Below are 17,969 nucleotides of genomic sequence, written 5' to 3' on the forward strand. Positions count from 1 at the left end.
TAATGAGCTGATTCAACAAATGGAGGACAATGGTCTCATAACCTCTGTAGGGAAAGAGAGGTGAATTATATATTGGTCTTGCCCTCAAATAGCCTGAGATCATACAACACATAGCGTGACAAACCTTAAAGGAAGTATATAAACAACATATTAGGGGAGCACAGATGAGCCAATTATTTTTTTTAATATATTTTATTGATTTTTTACAAAGAGGAAGGGAGAGAGATAGAGAGTTAGAAACATCGATGAGAGAGGAACATCGATCAGCTGCCTCCTGCACATCTCCTACTGGGGATGTGCCCGCATCCCAAGTACATGCCCTTGACCAGAATCGAACCTGGGACCTTTCAGTCCGCAAGCCGATGCTCTATCCACCGAGCCAAACCGGTTTCGGCGAGCCAATTATTTTTTTTAAGGGTGGGAATTGTTGCTAAAGAGACAACAGACTGATAAACTTTGGTAGAAAATGGGAAGATGACTCATAGGTTCGGGGAAGAGTATTTTCAAAATAGGTGTTAATACAAAAGTATGAAAAGTTATTTTCAGAAATTATGAGGAGTCTCCTGATTGACTGGGGAATAGGGAGAATAGAGGGAAAGAGAAAAGAGGGTAACCTATTCACAGGCAGTGTTAAATGGCAAGATATGGAAGTTTTATATATTTTTATTGGCTAATGAGATTCATAAAGGTTTTAAAGCATTGGGGCTTTGTGCATCTTTGTGTCCCTACAGCCGGTAGCACAACACTTACATGTGACAGGCACACTGCTGTGTATTCAATAAATGGTGAGTAAATGATTAAAGCAGGTAGTGGTGTGTGAGATGGATTGGAGCAGAGTAGTTTGATCAGATCTTTGAGTCAGTGCTAGAGAGAGGTATTGGATGATTGACCTGAGTGTGGAAAGGAGAGGTCATATATGTAATTCTGAGTATCACCCTCTTGTGTGCAATACTGACTAATGCCCCCAAACTCCAATAGTGCAAAGTCATTTCAGATTTGCTTGGATGGAGATAAAGTCTGAAAACAGAATTGCCTTGGGGTTTATGGCCCTACCATCTTTAGCAAGGATCAAGTTACATCACAGACTCTGATGAACTGGGCAGCAGGCAAGGATTTTGTCATGCATGCTCTTGACTTTGCCTTTGGGGATCTGTGCCAAGAATGCCCTGTATTTGATCTTGGGTGTGGCGCTGTCCACTCATTCATAATGCCCAGGGAGGCGTGTTGACAAGGATGGGTCGATGGCGGGGAATTACTGAGCTATTTCTTGGCAAATCTCTGGGAGGAGGCGTTCCCCAAATGCCTCAATCCTGTTATTTTTGAGTAATGGACTAAACCCAGGTGCCTGATTGGACAGGGCCACTCCCAATTTCTTCTAGATAAATATTTGGTTGCCAGGAGGTTATATTTAAATGAGAAATACCTCCTTAGGAAGTTATTGCATAAGAATTCCTGCAGAGGGCAGGATCCCATCCCAGCTGGGAAATGCTTGAGAATCACCCCCAAACTGACACTGTGCTCACTATGTACTTACTGTGAGGGCATCCAGTTTGAGGTTCTACAAAAATCTGTTGCTCTGAATAACAAGAAAACCTATCAGTGTTAGATACACTGCATTTCTTTAAGGAAGTACCCTGATCTTTAGTGTCATTATGACAGGATTCTGAAGCACAAATGGAATTCAAGTCAGGGATTTGGCTTTAAAGAGAGAAATTGGTTCTCTGAAAAAGAACTAATTCTTTCTGGAATCTAAAGCACAGAGTCTGGGATGCTAGGGAATTTGGATATTTTAGACATAGGGCATCTTAACTTTGCTCTTCTATTGTAATTAATATTTAAATGTTGGCTTTTGGGGCCCAATCAACTTAACTTTTCTGTTCTCTCTATGGGGAGAACCCTCTTATATATTTTCTTTCTGTATCTTCACTAAATAAGATTATTAGGATTTAGCAATTAAATCTCATAACTATTTTTTGAGTCCTCTTTCTATAGAAATAACCCAACATCCTCAGTTTGTTTGTTTATTAAGAAAGGAATAGAGGACAAAACACAAAAACACAGCAAAAAAGACAGCAAACAAACAAACACAAAAAAAGACAGGGCATAAGACAAGTAAAAAGACTAACCTAACTTTCTGGGTCAAAGTTCAGTGTTTTTGATCCTCCTATTAACATCCATTCTAATCATTTTCCATATCAATATGTGGCATTGAAGTCCTATGCTGTGACTATCCCCATGGTTTTCTGAATCATCTCTTAATCACCAGCTATACATTATTTTGGTTATGTTTTTAACTCTTTGGACCCCTTTTACTTAGGGGTTGTATTATTATCCACTGACATAAGTTGCCTCAGAAAGGGGAAACTTTACCCATGTGCAGCAGCTTAAATTTAAGTGATAAAAGGCTTGTTCAACAGATTGGGTTGAGCCAGGGGCTGTGTAGGACATGTTTCAGTGAGAAGCTATCTGGAGGAATGGCATGGCGACTGGGGGACACTTGTCAGAGAGTCAAAGTTCAGGATTTGTTTCTGCTAATTTATTGCAGGAAAAAACCCTCTAAGTTATGATGTGTTTAAATTCTTCCAAGGTGCTGTTATTATACTTTAACAAATGAGAATATATGATAAGAAACAGAAGCTGGAAGGGATCTTAGTGTCTGATCCAATCTCCCTGGTTTCATAGATATAAAATGTGGTCTTGCCCTGACTGGTTTGGCTCAGTGGATAGAGCGTCGGCCTGCGGACTGAAGGGTCCCAGGTTCGATTCTGATCAAAGGCACCAAAAAAACAAACAAACAAACAAACAAACAAACAAATAAATAAATAAATAAATAAAAATGAAAAACTAAAATGTGGTCTTGGGGGACTCTGTTCAAGACATCCAATGACAAAGCTGAGAGTAGAACTTAAAGATGGGTAAATAAGTAAGGAGGCTGTGCATTGACCTAAATGTTTATGTTCTAGCATGTTTATGTTTTCTTCTCCTTATGTCATCAGAGAACTGGGAATCTGCTCTTTAGGAGCATCTAGGGAACGGAGCATTGGTTATGCAGATAGCAGATGTGGAATTAGGGTTTTGATTTTCCATAAATGAACTCCATACAAATTGGTTATTGACTGTCTTCTTTCTTCTCTGTGTATATATTTTTTAACATGTGTAGAGCAATGAAAACAAATTTTATGATCTTCTGGTGTCCTTCGAAATATATGATTTTTTTTATCTGGGTACTCTTAAAAATAATAATAAATGATATCATGAGGAAAAAAGAAGGATATAGGTGGTTTTTACAGAAATTATACCATATGAAAGAAAACATGCCTGAATATCAGTGTCAGGAGTTTTGAACTGGACCTAGTCCAAGCATTTAACCCCTCATATGTTTGTATATTGTCATTGTTGGGTAAGAGACTTTCAAGAAAGGTTTCCCTCATTGCTTCTTAGAATATATATATATATATATATATATATATATATATATATATATATATATTTGATTTTTTTATAGAGAGAAAGGGAGAGGGATAGAGAGTTAGAAACATCGATGAGAGAGAAACATCGATCAGCTGCCTCCTGCATACCTCCTACTGGGGATGTGCCCGCAACCAAGGTTCATGCCCTTGACCAGAATCGAACCCAGGACCCTTCAGTCTGGAGGCCGACGCTCTATCCACTGAGCCAAACCGGTCAGGGCGCTTCTTAGAATTTTTAAACAACTATCCTTTAAAATTCTACTCATCTGAAATCCATGCAGTTCCCCTGGGTAGTTGCTGGGTGGCAGCAGAAATGTTAAAGTGGTGGCCCATGGGCTAACCAGGATGGCAAAGGGGTAGTATTCATGTTCAATCAGCACTGAATATGTGTCCTAGTCCCCACTAGTGACACAACTGGGATTAGGTTTGGAGTGGCAGGTAGTGGGAGATATCTTTCTTTTCCCACTGTTTGTCACTGATCATTTGAAAAGGGTGGTAAGTAATTATGATAGCCATTCCAATTTATGAAGCAGACACTCTTTAAATATGTTACTGTGAATTCCAATTTCACCACGAGTGAGGTGTTATTATCCCCATTTCACAGATGAGGACACTGACGAAGAGAAAGATCAACAAACAGACTCCAGGGCACAAAGCCAGCCAGTGCTTTACCTGGGATGAAACATGGATCCTTATACACCAAACCCATTCTTTTCTACCAAAGCACTGCTAAATAAGTAAAAATAAAGCCAATGACAGAAACCTCATCTCTGCTTTTGAGGGGAATAAATCAAGGGGAGTGAAAGTGTCAGGCACATTTAGGCTAGAGAGAGAATAAGAATGTCAGCTCCTAGTTCTTAGTGTCCTGGAATCTACAAAACCCTTGCACACTCCTTATTTTGATCAGATTCACACACACACACACACACACACACACACACACACACACACGCCCATACACTTACATAGTAAATACAGGAGGCTGATTAATTTTGAATTTAACAAATGAAGAAACTGAGGCTCGCTTGAAGGTGAAGTCATTTTAAAGTTCTTGTTAAATAGTGTAAAATTGGGTTACCAGATTACCCCGGCTAAGACATTCCCACTCTATCATTCAGCCTTAAAGAAATGGGTTGTTTTCTCTGCACAGGCAGTTCCCTTAGGCCTTAGTGCACAGTGTTGAGATAGTCCTCATTGACTTGATGGCCCTCATCTTTCAGCACTGGCTAATTCCTGCCTACACTTAGGATAATGCCTGTTTAAGCTGCAGCTGTTTACAGAGTCCTGCACAAGGGAGATACCTCCCTCAGCTGGCCCATCATGCACATAATGAAACTGTGAATCTGTTGCTTCTTCACTGAAAGCCCTCCGTGGGTGCCAATGTGCAGACAAACCTTGCTAAATGATCCTAGTAGGAAATACAAAAAGGGTAATCTAGACCTCTCAGATATTGTGCATGCTTATGTTTTACACTTCATTTTTTGGATAGAATATAGATAAGAAATTCTTTTCAAATCTTGAATATCTGAAGTTGTGTAATAGAACATCTGGAAGCTAGAATGGACCTTAGAAATTATCTAAGACCCAAAGAGGAAGAGTTACTTACATAAAGTCAAACTTATTTACAGAGGCATGGATGTCTGGGATGTCCTGATCCCCCAGAAAGAAGTTTGGCTTTGGCTTGGGAACCAAATATATGTGGATTTGAATCCTGACTGTCATTTACTAGTAGATGACAGCAGGTTAAACACTCGATGTCTCTGAACTCTACTCTCATTTTTTTAAAATATACTTTTATTGATATTTTTACAGAGAGGAAGGGAGAGGGATAGAGAGTTAGAAACATCAATGAGAGAGAAACATCGATCAGCTGCCTCCTGCACACTCCCCACTGGGGATGTGCCCACAACCAAGGTACATGCCCTTGACCAGAATCAAACCTGGGACCCTTCAGTCCGCAGGCCGACACTCTATCTATTGAGCAAAACTGGCCAGGGCTCTATTCTCATTTTAAAAAGGATGTAATAATACCTACCTATTTCGATGGGCAATGGGTCAGTCTAAAAGAGCTAGTATATTCAAAAGCCTAATGTACTGCTTGTGTATTTGCCTTTCTTACACACCCTGATGCCCTGATGTCTCTCATTTGGCTTGAATTTTAATGAGATCATGTGTTACAGAGTTTACAGCACAGATTAGTCACATGATATAGAAGTACAACTCAGTCCTCAATGGGAAAATACTGTGCAATCAATCCCTTTATAATTTATTCACGTCATACGTTAACCACATTATAGCATGCTTTTGCCATATGTAGTTTTAGCATCTATTATTACATTTGGGATCTGCTTTGACTTGTATTCCTGAACCTGTATAATTAAGTGTTATATTATAGTGGGCTTCACAGCATTGAGTAATGAAAAGAATTCTGGCCTTGTAATCAGGGGAATTTTGTGCCAACTCTGCCTGGCACCAACTGTGTGATTATAGATGCCTCCTTTTGAGGCTTAAATGTGAGCATTTTAGTTCAGATAATCTATAAGTCCTGATTAGTTTTAAGTTTTTGATTGTTTTTTTTTCTTTTAGTATATATTGAGATCCCAGTTTATTATGTCTGTATCACACTTCTAGTGTAGGGCAAACTGTTATTCTTCTAAGTCAAGTCAATTCAATAGTGGAAGATGAAGCTGAATTCCTAACCATAGACCTCTCCTGCTAAGTTGGCTGTCTTTTGTTTTTATATTGCAAGGGCTCAATACTAAATAGGATCAGCAAGTTGATTAGCCAACTCTGGCAAGGATAGATCTTTATAAATTACCCCAGGTTACAGGAAGGTGGCACTAGAGACTCTTCTCTCAGATAAATGAGGCCTGGGGTCTGGAATGGAATAGTCATAGATCTTTAATTGGAGACCACCTGATGGTGACTATCCAGCTTCTGTTTAAAGACTTCTAGTAAAAGAGGATTCACTACTTCTGGCCTTGCCTTTCCCACTCAGGGAGTTTGTGGTTAGAATGGTTTTTCCTGTATTGAGTTAAAATAAGTTCCCTTGAAGCGGTCAATTCTTGGTTCTAATATTTTTCTCTGTTGCTACAGAGAATCAAGAGTCAGTTTAATAATTCAACAACTATTTAGTTCCTCTTATATGCCAAATCCTGTGCTGAGCTCTGGAGAGAAGACATATGACATCTTTCTCTCTAAGGGCTTACAGTGTGGTTGGAGACACAGAAGAGTGAAATGTCAGTTGCAGAATGATGTGGCCAGTTCTGCTGGTAGTAGACATGGGGTACCCATGGGAGGAGGAGAGCAGGAAGGATATCCTACAGTGTTTGAAAATCCAAGTATTCGTGTCCTCCTTCATCTGGAATTCTGGAAGCCATAGCAAGACTCAGGAGCCTTGAGCTCTAATCCCAGTTTTGTTCCCATCGTCCCTAATGAACAATTCAATCCATTTCCCATAGCAGAGACTGAAGGTAGCATCCTCTTATGTGATTAGTCTTTCACATGTTAAAATAAATAGGTGACACACTCATCTGATGAATATGACCCCATGTTTTCCCCCCTTTTACTCTGCTCCTCACTGATCAGCCTACAGAAGGAAATCAGTACTTAATTCTCCCTGCACCTTAGCCTTGTCAAGTCTCACTGAGCCCCCGCTTCTATACTATGCGCCTGCATTGTGGTCACCTTTAGCTTTTGCCTGCAGTGTTCTTAACAATCACTGAATTAAAAGCACACGTAGAGAAAACCCACAGAAATGTTGAGCATGCCCAGGCAAATTGAAAGTTGTCCCTGGGATCTTTGCATTGACCAGCACAAAAAAGATGACTAAGATAATGTCTGCCCACTCCTATGTGGAAATAATGCTTTTGTCTGGAAGCCAGTAAAAAAAAAAATGTGTGTTGAAAAAATGGCCTTATGACAAGTTATTTGGTACTCCAATTGCCTTGATTCTTCACATCGTTTATTTATAAAATTTTTGCACTCCAATATTTTTCACTGATCCTTTAGGAATTTTCAGTAAAAGGCTGAAAGAGCCAGACTCAGGAGTCTGTTAGAACTGAGATGGGCATTATTCCACCTACTTCTGTGACACTCTGATCATTTATTTCCCCCCCAGCTAAAGTGAAATGAAAATATTGAGGGAATGGGGCATCTCACAATCACTGGAGGGGAATCCCTTAATGATGGGATATGAATTCCAGTCTTTAAGTCCCAGTACATAAAATATTTTCTCTGGAAAATGAAAAAATCTAATTGCTATTTATACAGCCTGTCTAGATAAATTTCAATGTTAGTGTCAATCTTTCTTGGGAGTATTCTATATTATGTAGAACTTAAATCAGAACATGTATTCAAAGGGATAGTAAACTCACTGATTCTCATGTGTGATGAGAAGAGTGGAAATAATTGAAGCATGGGGCCAGGGAGTAGCACTGGGAATTCTCTAAGACCATGATATCAGAGTATAAATTCCCTAATGTAAATGTAATCTCAGTAAACTTTAAGCAATGACTTAATTTTTTTGCAAAAGAATCTCCACTTTCTGATGTGTTTTTTTTTTTCTAGACTAAAGGGAATGAGGCATGTTCTTCAACTTGGCAATAGGTATTTCTCATCAGTTTAAAAAAAAATTAGAAAGAGTTGACTGATTTTTACCATATTTAAATGCATGCAAATAGTTATCAATTTTTACTTTAATTTTGATCTATTCTTTTTATAAAACAAATAAGAACCACTAATTTTTCCCAAGAGCATATCTTGGGAGTTCAGTGAATTTTGATATATGTATAAAAATAAAAGTTCATTATTGACTGCAATAATTATAATACACAAACCCTCTTATCAAATATTTATTGAGGTTAAGGTACTGCTTGCATTTATGCTTTTTGATTGCTCTCAGAAGAACAGAATAAAAAAGGTATCCCTTCTAGGGAGATCTGAGGCCTTTTCCTTTTTGACTGAACTCCTCCAAATCAAGCTTCTGCTTGACAAACTTGGTTTTGACACCAAGCAGTATGCATAAAGGTAACGTTTCAAGTCAGGTTCAAACAATCTGTTCAAATAGAATAAGCATGCATTGGGTGTGAATACATGCACATCACTATGTTAGGTGTTATGATATAGAACTAAGCAACACAGTTCATGCTATAAATAGTGCATATTTCATTAGCAGAGATAAGTCAAGTATATGAACAGCTATGCTTTAAAGTGCAGTAAGCTTATGTCATTGCAGAGGAGTTGACACTAAAGAGAATTCATATAACTGTGGCTGTATCTGGGAAATATAAGGAAGTGGTATATGACATGACTTTTAAAGAAAGGATACTAGGATATGGTGAGGAGTAGTGTCATAGTAATATATAGAAATGTTTAAAAATCTTTAAAAAACATTTAAAAAGGTTAAAAAGGTTTTAAAATGTTTGAATTAACTTTTCTGAAGTTTGAAGTGTGATGTTAAGCACATATACCTTCCTATCCTGAACATGTATGGATGTAAAGAGAGGGACAGGGAAAAAAAAACCTGGTTTAGGTAGAAGGTGTAGCAAGAATAGAGGCACGTCGTCAAGAAATACCAGGGAAATGCAGAGGATAGTGAGTGGGTACAGTTTTGCTTGAGTGTAATGAATGCATAGTGAATGATAAGGCTAGAAATGGGGCCAGATGAAGGATGGAGAAATGTTTGTACATTCTTAGTAGCATGGAAGCTACAGTTGAATTTTAAATGGGGAAGTGAATCCATTTGATATTATTTCCCTAGATCAGGTTCTATGTAAACTATTGAGAATTCAAAGAAAAACATAGAAAACCTCATACTTTAAAGTCTTCTGTGGGACAGAGTCAAATTTAATTATTTTAATATAGTTATGTGTCCTGAAAGATTCATCTTGTCCCAAAAGCTACGGCAATCATGGAAAGTTCTTTAAAGGAATTGAGCCTTAAGAATTGACTAAGGACTTTTGAGGTGGAAGAAATGAGAGATGCTGCTCCAATAAGACCCTGGAAATAGTCTGTGTGATTGCTAATACAAGGAACCCTGGGAGGAGAGATTCCTGCAGAAGGAGGGGAGCGGACATTGAGGGAGGAAGGGAGACCAGTTTGGAAGCTGCTGCAGTAGAACAGGGAAGACAGTGAGAACCTGAACTATTCAGATGTCTATGAGGATAAAGAGATAGTTATTTCTACAGAAGAGGCAGTAGCAGCAGATGCTGATTTGATGCTGTAACTGGAGACTGGGGTGGGAATTGCAAAGAGGGAAAAGCATGAGAAAAGGAGTTAAAAATGGCTATCATTGGAAGTCTGGGAGGCAAGGAGAATGGTGCTGCTATTAGGAGGAATACAGCCATCAGGAGAAAATAGTTTCAGGGGAAATGTGTGGAATTCAGTGTTGGGTCACTACTAGAAAGCCAAATTTCCATAAAACCAGGCCAGGAGCAACATTTCTTGATGTAATTATTTCTACCTTTTATCTGCTGGAAAATTTCAGGCCATAACACAAGTGCTGAAATATTGCCTCAAACTCATATTAAATAAAGTATTGATGTCTAAGGCAAAAAAGACCATGTGCGTTAACTACAAACTGTGCAAACCAGTTGTCAGCTCCTATATAGATGCTCCTGGAATTATGGTGGGGTTATGTCCTGATAAAACCATCCCAAGTTGAAAAATATCATCAGTCAAAAGCACAGTTAATACACCTAATCTACTGAGCATCACAGCTTAGCCTAGCTGACCTTAAGTGTGCTCAGAACACATACATTGGCCTTCAGTTGGGCAATTTTCTTGAGTTTTATCTCAAGAGAATAATCACCTTCCTCTTTTCACCAGGGGCAGGAGACATACTCAGATGGACATTTTGTAGATGAGATGGGATACAAAAACACATAAGAATAAAACAAAACAAAACACAAAAACGCTGGCAGCACAGCACACTGCAGAGTGTGGTTGTTTACCCTCATGATTGCAAGGCTGACCAGGAGCTGCTAATCTCCACAGCTCCCTGCTGCTATCACCACGCCTCATAGCACTAGCCCAGGAAAAGGTCAAAATTCAAAATCTGAAGTATGGTTTCTACTGAATGAGTATTGTCTTTATACCATTGTATAGTTGAATTATGCTAAGTAGCGAACATTGTACTCTTTCTGGTCTTGGCTTATGGATGTTCTAAATAATAACGTGGGATTATTTATGATGATAGGTTGGCACTTTTCAGCAAGCTGCTTTCTCGGAAAGGGACCAACAGATACAGGGTTTTCTCAAAACACCTAATTTTCATTTCTTCCTTCTTTCTTTCAGTTAGTGGCTAAAATTAGGGACTAGTGGACCACAGGTATAGATTTAATGACCCCACATGCTTTTGAGATGAATCATGGTGGCCTCCTCTCTGTGCTTCCTCATTACTTCATTTCCAACTCCATTTCTGTCTCCACTATAATTGCAGCACTGGGTGAGACGCTGCTTGAGGAGGAATTAGCTGAACTGTGGTGGTTTGGCAGCAGCAGGATAGAGAGGAAATAACATGGAACAGGAGGTTTGTGTGAAACATGTAGCCTTGTGGCTTTCTGCCCAACCAAGGCAGCTTCCGCTACAGTTTCCCGCCCTCCTAAGGCTTTCAAGGCATTGAGTGCAAGGTAGAGGTAAGTCTACATGAGGCATTTGCCCCAAACATGATTATCTGGATATGCAGAGGCACTTTAAGCACACACACATTCACAGAGCTATTACCCTACGATCTCAGGGGAAATGTAAAACTACACTGTTTCAAAAAAACAGTAAATACAAAGAAATAAGAGGAATTGATTTGAGTGCTCTGATGGTTTGGTGGAGAAAAGAATGCAAATAGTAGGATGAAGGTAAGAATGGGAAAACAACATAGCTCAATTCTATTAGAAGCAAGAGCTTTATAAAAAATGTCTTTTTTTTATTTGTGATTGAAACCTCCCAAAATCAAAATGTGTCACTCATCAGGACTTTGCAGTGGGTAAACAAGTATATAGAACACAGAAGACTAAATAAATGAAAGTCTATGGGCTTAAAGTGCTAACAGCTAATTAATTAAGGACATCAGCTGTTGGAAAACAATTGAATGTATAGGCAAGTTAATAAACAACAACAACGTATTGCGGAGCATAGATAGCATCGATCCATGAACTAGAATGTATTTTACAGCTTTACTAGTTCAATCCCACATTCTACATTGGAATCACTAATATATTAGCTTGGAACTGGGTCACTGGTGTGTGCCCCAACAAGCTCAGAAATGGGGATCTCACTGGAACCACATAGAGCCTAATTCTTCATATCCATAAATTTGTTTCAGACTTATGAACTTTAAATCATGTGCTTTCTCAGATGTGTGTCTCCAGGCTGATTGACCCTCTTCACAGAGGGCATTTGCTTATATCCAAGATCTCTATCATCATGCCCTTCCTTGTACCCTTGGTTGCTTGATTTAGAGTCGGAGACTTCTTTTCATGACACCTTGTCTTTGTGGAGTTGAAATAGTGCTATGACCCCAAGGCTCAGGAGCAGTGAAGGGCCTGGATAACCTGCTGCCTGGATCATTAGGTCTAGTTCCTGGGGTGAACATTTGGGTAGTGGTTGCTGCTCCCCTGTATTGGGAGAGAGCCTCAGGGGTCCAGAGGTTGGTAGGAGTTGGCACTGTCGTAGCTCTTGGTCTTCTAGTTCAGTATGAGGTGTAGAAGCTGGTGCTGAAAAGCAGATCACTCTTCCAGATCCATCATATCACACTTTAGTAACACGGTAAATGATGCTATGAACAATGCCTGTTTCTATCCATCTTGTTACAGTCCATGTGCTCACTATATAAGGTTGGATGTGGTATCATGGAAAGAGACAAGTGCCAAGCACCTATGCTCTGTGTTCTTAAGAAGTATGTACAGAGTATAATATAATAAAATGTCACAAGTCACACCTTTCAAAATGTATTTTAGGTTAGGTATGTTTTAGGCTGGAAGTCAGCAAACTTTTTCTCTGAAGGAATAGATAGTAAACATATTAGACTTTCGGGACCACACAGTATCTATTACAACTACTCAACTCAGCTGTTATAGAGTGAAAACAACAATAGACAATACATAAGTGAATGGATGGGGTTGTGTTCCAATATAGCTTTTTAAAAAACAACAGGCAGTGGGCCAGATTTGGCCACAGGCCCTGGTTTGCCAATCACTGCCCCAGAGGGTGGACAGTTAGCATAGTGGAGAACAGTCCTTGGCCACCTACAGTGAGGCCCTGTTCTGACCTGTTCAACATTCCTACATATGATTCAGTTGATGGCAGAAGACACACCTGGTAAATCTGCAAGTTTCAGAAAATCAGTGTTCTGTCATATATTTTGCAATGTGATTATGGTGCAGAAAGCAGCAGCTATAGTCTATTGGCAAAGAGCATTGCCTTCTGAGTTAGATGAACCTACTTAAAATTATAGGTTTGCCACTTTCTACTTGGGGGAATTCTTCCTAACTTGCGTAAGTTATTCAGCCTCTCTAACTTTTATATTTTTCACCTATAAAATAGACAAAATTTTACTTGTGTCAAGAGTTATTGCAAGGATTAAATTACATGATGTATATAAAATATTTAATGCAATGTCTGACACATAGTAAGCTCTCAGTGAAAGGTAATATAAAAAACCTGACTGGAGTGCTGTGCCCCTAGCCAGCCAGCTACTGAAGCTTGCAGGATGAATGTGGGGGTGGCACACAGTGAAGTAAATCCCAACCCTGGAATGATGAATAGCCTGGGCCTCTGGCTGGCCACGTCATCTTGGTAAGACTGCTGCCTGTTGTTCTACTTTCATTCCTTTCATCAGCATTCCTGTTGTCTGGAAACAAGGATTATTTTAATGTTACAGCACTGAAAAAAAAAATATTATAGTGTGTTATTTACCAGAATATTTACAGGTTTCTGTTGACCTTGTTGATTGAGCATGACTGCTAAATATTACATAATAATAAAAAGCATTTATCAAGACAGTCTTGCAAAGTAATACTTTGAATACAGAAACTTGCATAATTTAGCCCATCAGCATTCATATTGAACAACATCATCCATAATTTGGCTATGTATGTCTTCCAACACGTAGTGAAAAGAACACCCTTTGAGACCACTGATCAAGAGAAGGCTCAGCTACTGACACACTGGGAACAGGTGGACTGCGGGCTCCAATTTACTTCTTTCTGCAAATTCCTCAACATCTCTTCTATTGCACTCTACTTCCTAGCCAGCTTCTATGCCATGTCTGATGCTGCTCACTTCCTCATCAACATAGCCTCATTGCTCAGCATATCGCTGCCTAAGTTGATCCAATTTCAAGGGGTTCATCTCTTTGGCATCAATACATACTGAAGGATGGGGCTAGGGATGAAGGAACAAAACATCTTTCCCTTTTCCATGCTGTCTTCTATATCTTGAAAGACTGAGAAATACATAATTTCTCCCAAATTTCCAGAGAACTAGCTAGAAATGTGGCTCCCTGGGCCTAGCCCTGCTAGGAGTAGGTTTCTATGAATCAGAAAAGGCAGGTGAGGTAAGGAATACATCACAGCAGGAGGCCATGTTTGGACAGCTTATTTGGTGATTAAGTTTTTCTATATCTTCCACCCCCATTACTTTCCAGTTCTGTTTCACTGTGTATTTTCCTTATAACAAGGGCAATTTTTTTTTCTCAAAAAATAAGTAAAAGAAAAAGAAAAACTTCACTGAATCAAGAACAAAAACAAAGGAAGCCATCTGGTTTCGGGGAGAAATACATAAGCTGATTCCTCACACAGAGGCAGACTTCCCAGACTACTACTGCAGGTTGTGTTAGAGACTTGTTATCAAGTGTAGATTATGACTTTGCATAGAACAGTGCAGAAAGGTGATTCCCTCTCTAATGAGGCTTTTATGGAAAGGTACAGAGGAGGAAATCTGAATGAGAAATTAAACAGTATTCAGCCCTTCAAATAGGCAGATGAATTAGAGGACGAGGTCTCAAACATAGAGTAAGAATACTCCAGTAGATCACAGATCTTTATCCAGAAGATCTTTGAGCTGGATCTATAACCACTTCCTCTTATTAGTATCTCTTTGGTTGGATGGGATTCCTATTGTAGAGAAGGGTAGGGAGTAGTGACATTATTACACCTTATCTCTTGCTACTTAGGGATTTTGCTGTTAATGTAAATCCCACATCAGCACCAGTTATGTACAGGACTGTCTTCATGCTATACTAGAGGATATTTCATATGATGAACTAGGTCTTACTTAGTTTTGGGCCCTATCCTAGGAGTAAAAGGTTTTTTAAAGTATGAGTGTCATACTTGAAATAATAGATTAGCTAAGAAAAGGGATATCATAGCCCATGGGATAGAGTAAATATTAAAATGGACTGTGGTCTAGTCAGCAGAGGTTTTTACATGTTCATTACAAAAGAGAAACTATTTTAAAACTGCCTAGTACTCCTATTTATAAAATAGAGAAAGAACATCAAAATAAAATGAAAAATGAGGAAATATTAATGAGTAAAATAATAAAGGTAAAGGTTAGTGCAATGAACAAATCATCTAAAATCTGATTCATTTTAAGACAAAATAAGGAAGATAATGCTATTTTTATTACAAATAGCAGAATATTAGTAGTCACTAATATCACTAATATTACACAGAAGGAGGTAAAATTAGGAATGAGGAAAAGGTAAAACCACTGTTTGAGAAGAATTTAAAATAATAACAAAAAAAATACCACATATAATTTTGTGTAAAAATATTTGACATATGAGAGGAAACAGATGATTTCTTGGTAAAATACAAAATATAAACACTAATACAAAAAGAAGAAAGCTTTATGAGACATATTTTCATGGAAAATTTTAGAAAAATGAATAAAGATGTACCAAAAGTGCATCCAAATCCATTTCATCACTTTCTTATTTGTAAGCAACTAGGATTCTTTTAATGTCCTTTAAACTATTAGAAAAACAAGCATGAGCATCATGAGTGAGAAGAGACTCAGACACTTCATTTAATACATGTATTATAATAAGAACTGAAGAACTTGTAGCTCTTCTTGCCTTTCTCACCTACTTCTTCCAATTTTCCACTCCCCTGAGCTGTGGTATAGAGACAAGCTCCTAAATCTTTCCCAGCTGCAACTCTATAAGGCTAAAGGAAAGCTGTGCAGATGGAGACATGGAGAAGTCTTGGCTCTTCCATTAAATGGGTTGTCCTAATGGGAAGAACACAGGACCTGCAAACAGCCTGGTTTAAAGCACCAACCTTACCATTGCTGTTTCCATTACATCTAGGCAAGTTAACTCTTTTGAATCTTTGATTTTCTCTGTAATATAAGATTAGGGTAGGATTTTAATAAAGACTAATGGATAGGGTACATGTAGCAGACAATGTTTGATTACCGACCCAACAACAACTTACCCCCTTTTTTCCATTCTAGTTAGAACTAGTTTTATTTATGTAACAACTCTTTTCTGCAAAGTCATGTGATTCAGGGAAGGTGATTCTCAGGTTCAATAGATGTAAACAATTGGTAAACTCCCTCCCTGGTGAGCTAATGCTTTAGGCATGAGTTAACCCAATTCAGTCCCGATAGTTAACATGTAATGGGTTAGGGTTAGGGTTAGGGTTAGGGTTAGGGTTAGGGTTAGGGTTAGGATCATTACTATGATCCAGATGCTGTTATGATTCAGCATCCTGTGACATAAATATTATTATTAACTTCAATTTATAAATGAGGAAACTAATGAACAGAGAGGTTAAGTAACTGGTCCAAAGAAACACAGCTAATTAGTGATAGAGCTGGATTCAAACCCAGGAGACTAGCCCAGAGGTTCTCAACTTGTGGGTCGTGGCCCCTTTGGCAGTCGAATGACCCCTTCACAGGGGTTGCCTAAGACCATCCTGCATATCAGATATTTCCATGATTCATAACAGTAGCAACATTACAGTTATGAAGTAGCAACGAAAATAATTTTATGGTTGGGTCACAACATGAGGAACTGTATTTAAAGGGCCAGAAGGTTGAGAACTACTGGTCTAGCACCATAGTGCCTCTTTTATAAGTGAAGATCTTCTAGGGCAGTGGTCGGCAAACTCATTAGTCAACAGAGCCAAATATCAACAGTACAATGATTGAAATTTCTTTTGAGAGCCAAATTTTTTAAACTTAAACTATATAGGTAGGTGCATTGTTATTAACTAAATTAGGGTACTCCTAAACTGGCCTTTGCTAAAAATGTCCTCAATCTGAGGGGTCGACCTCAGCGAAAGTACCCTCACTTCTTCTAATGCCACTTTTTCAAAATAGACTCGCCCAGGCCGAAAACCGACTTCTGCACATGGACACGGAGTTTCAATCGCACTGTACATGTGTGCCCACACGTGGTATTTTGTGGAAGAGCCACACTCAAGGGGCCAAAGAGCTGCATGTGGCTTGCGAGCTGTGGTTTGCTGACTACTGTTCTAGGGGAATTCAAGGGAAACTTTTCTTTCTTTCTTTCTTCCTTTCTTTCTTTCTTTCTTTCTTTCTTTCTTTCTTTCTTTCTTTCTTTCTTTCTTTCTTTCTTTCTTTCTTTCTTTAACGGAAAGAAAGAGCTCTATGTTATTGAGTCTACATGTAAAACCTGGTACAACTTTATCTATCTTGTTACCATGAAAGGAACTAAGGTGAAATGTGGAGGACAGCAAAGCAGAGAGATTGAAAGAACTTGGTTTTTTAAGAATGACACTTAGCTCCTGAGCCAAACAACCCCAGAGTTGTGTTATTGTGGATTTATGTGTGCATGCATGTGTGTGTGTGTGTCTGTATGTGTGTTATTGGGACACTGCATAATTATCTGAATTAGGCAACACATATAATTTTATAAATATAAAATCAAAATGTAATTGGCATTTTTTCATCTTCCGTAATTTCTAATACAAACTAAATTATGCTTGGGTTTCACATGAACTAAGGGCTAGCTGAAAAGGTAAATTTTTTCTCAGTGACTTTAGTTTTCTGGTTTGACTCTAATTTCTGCTCAGGAAACTACTACTGTCTTTATATTTTTTTTCCTCTTATCCCAGGATACAAACCAGTACCCAGGAGAGACCTTAAAAGGCACACACAGATTATAAATGGTTGCAAAGAGGCTGAAAGAGTTCCCTAACTCAGGGCAATGTCAGCAGGCATCATAACCCTTTCCAAAATAAATGAAGCAAAAACAGTGGGATTTCAGCATCAGCCAGTGGGTGAAATTGGTGTTATTTTGGGCAATGGGTGATCCAGGCGCTCCTGAAATCATATCTTGTAGGAGTTTGTGTGTTTTTTCAGCATGCCAGGCCAGTTCTGCTTGCTGCTTCTACGCACTCTCCTAACACCTTTATCTGCCTGGACATGCAGCTCAAAAGGCAGAGAGAGTGGGGGAGAGGGCATTTCAACATGTGGTTTTGTGCCTCGTTTTGTTTTTGTCTTGCTTTTCCTTTATCTCTCCTCTCTCTC

The 17,969-nt window shown here is 38.8% G+C and overlaps 1 protein-coding gene and 1 pseudogene across 4 annotated transcripts in view; both read left to right on the forward strand.

Annotated features, from left to right (window-relative positions):
- The window catches only part of TPRG1 (tumor protein p63 regulated 1), a 136,806-nt gene that overhangs the window by 80,895 nt on the left and 37,942 nt on the right, over window positions 1-17,969 (forward strand). The gene's annotated exons all lie outside the window — the stretch shown is intronic.
- Window positions 13,078-13,841, forward strand: LOC132230229 (ORM1-like protein 2; annotated as a pseudogene).

Source organism: Myotis daubentonii, chromosome 3 (assembly GCF_963259705.1).
Source record: "Myotis daubentonii chromosome 3, mMyoDau2.1, whole genome shotgun sequence".
NCBI lineage: Eukaryota > Metazoa > Chordata > Mammalia > Chiroptera > Vespertilionidae > Myotis > Myotis daubentonii.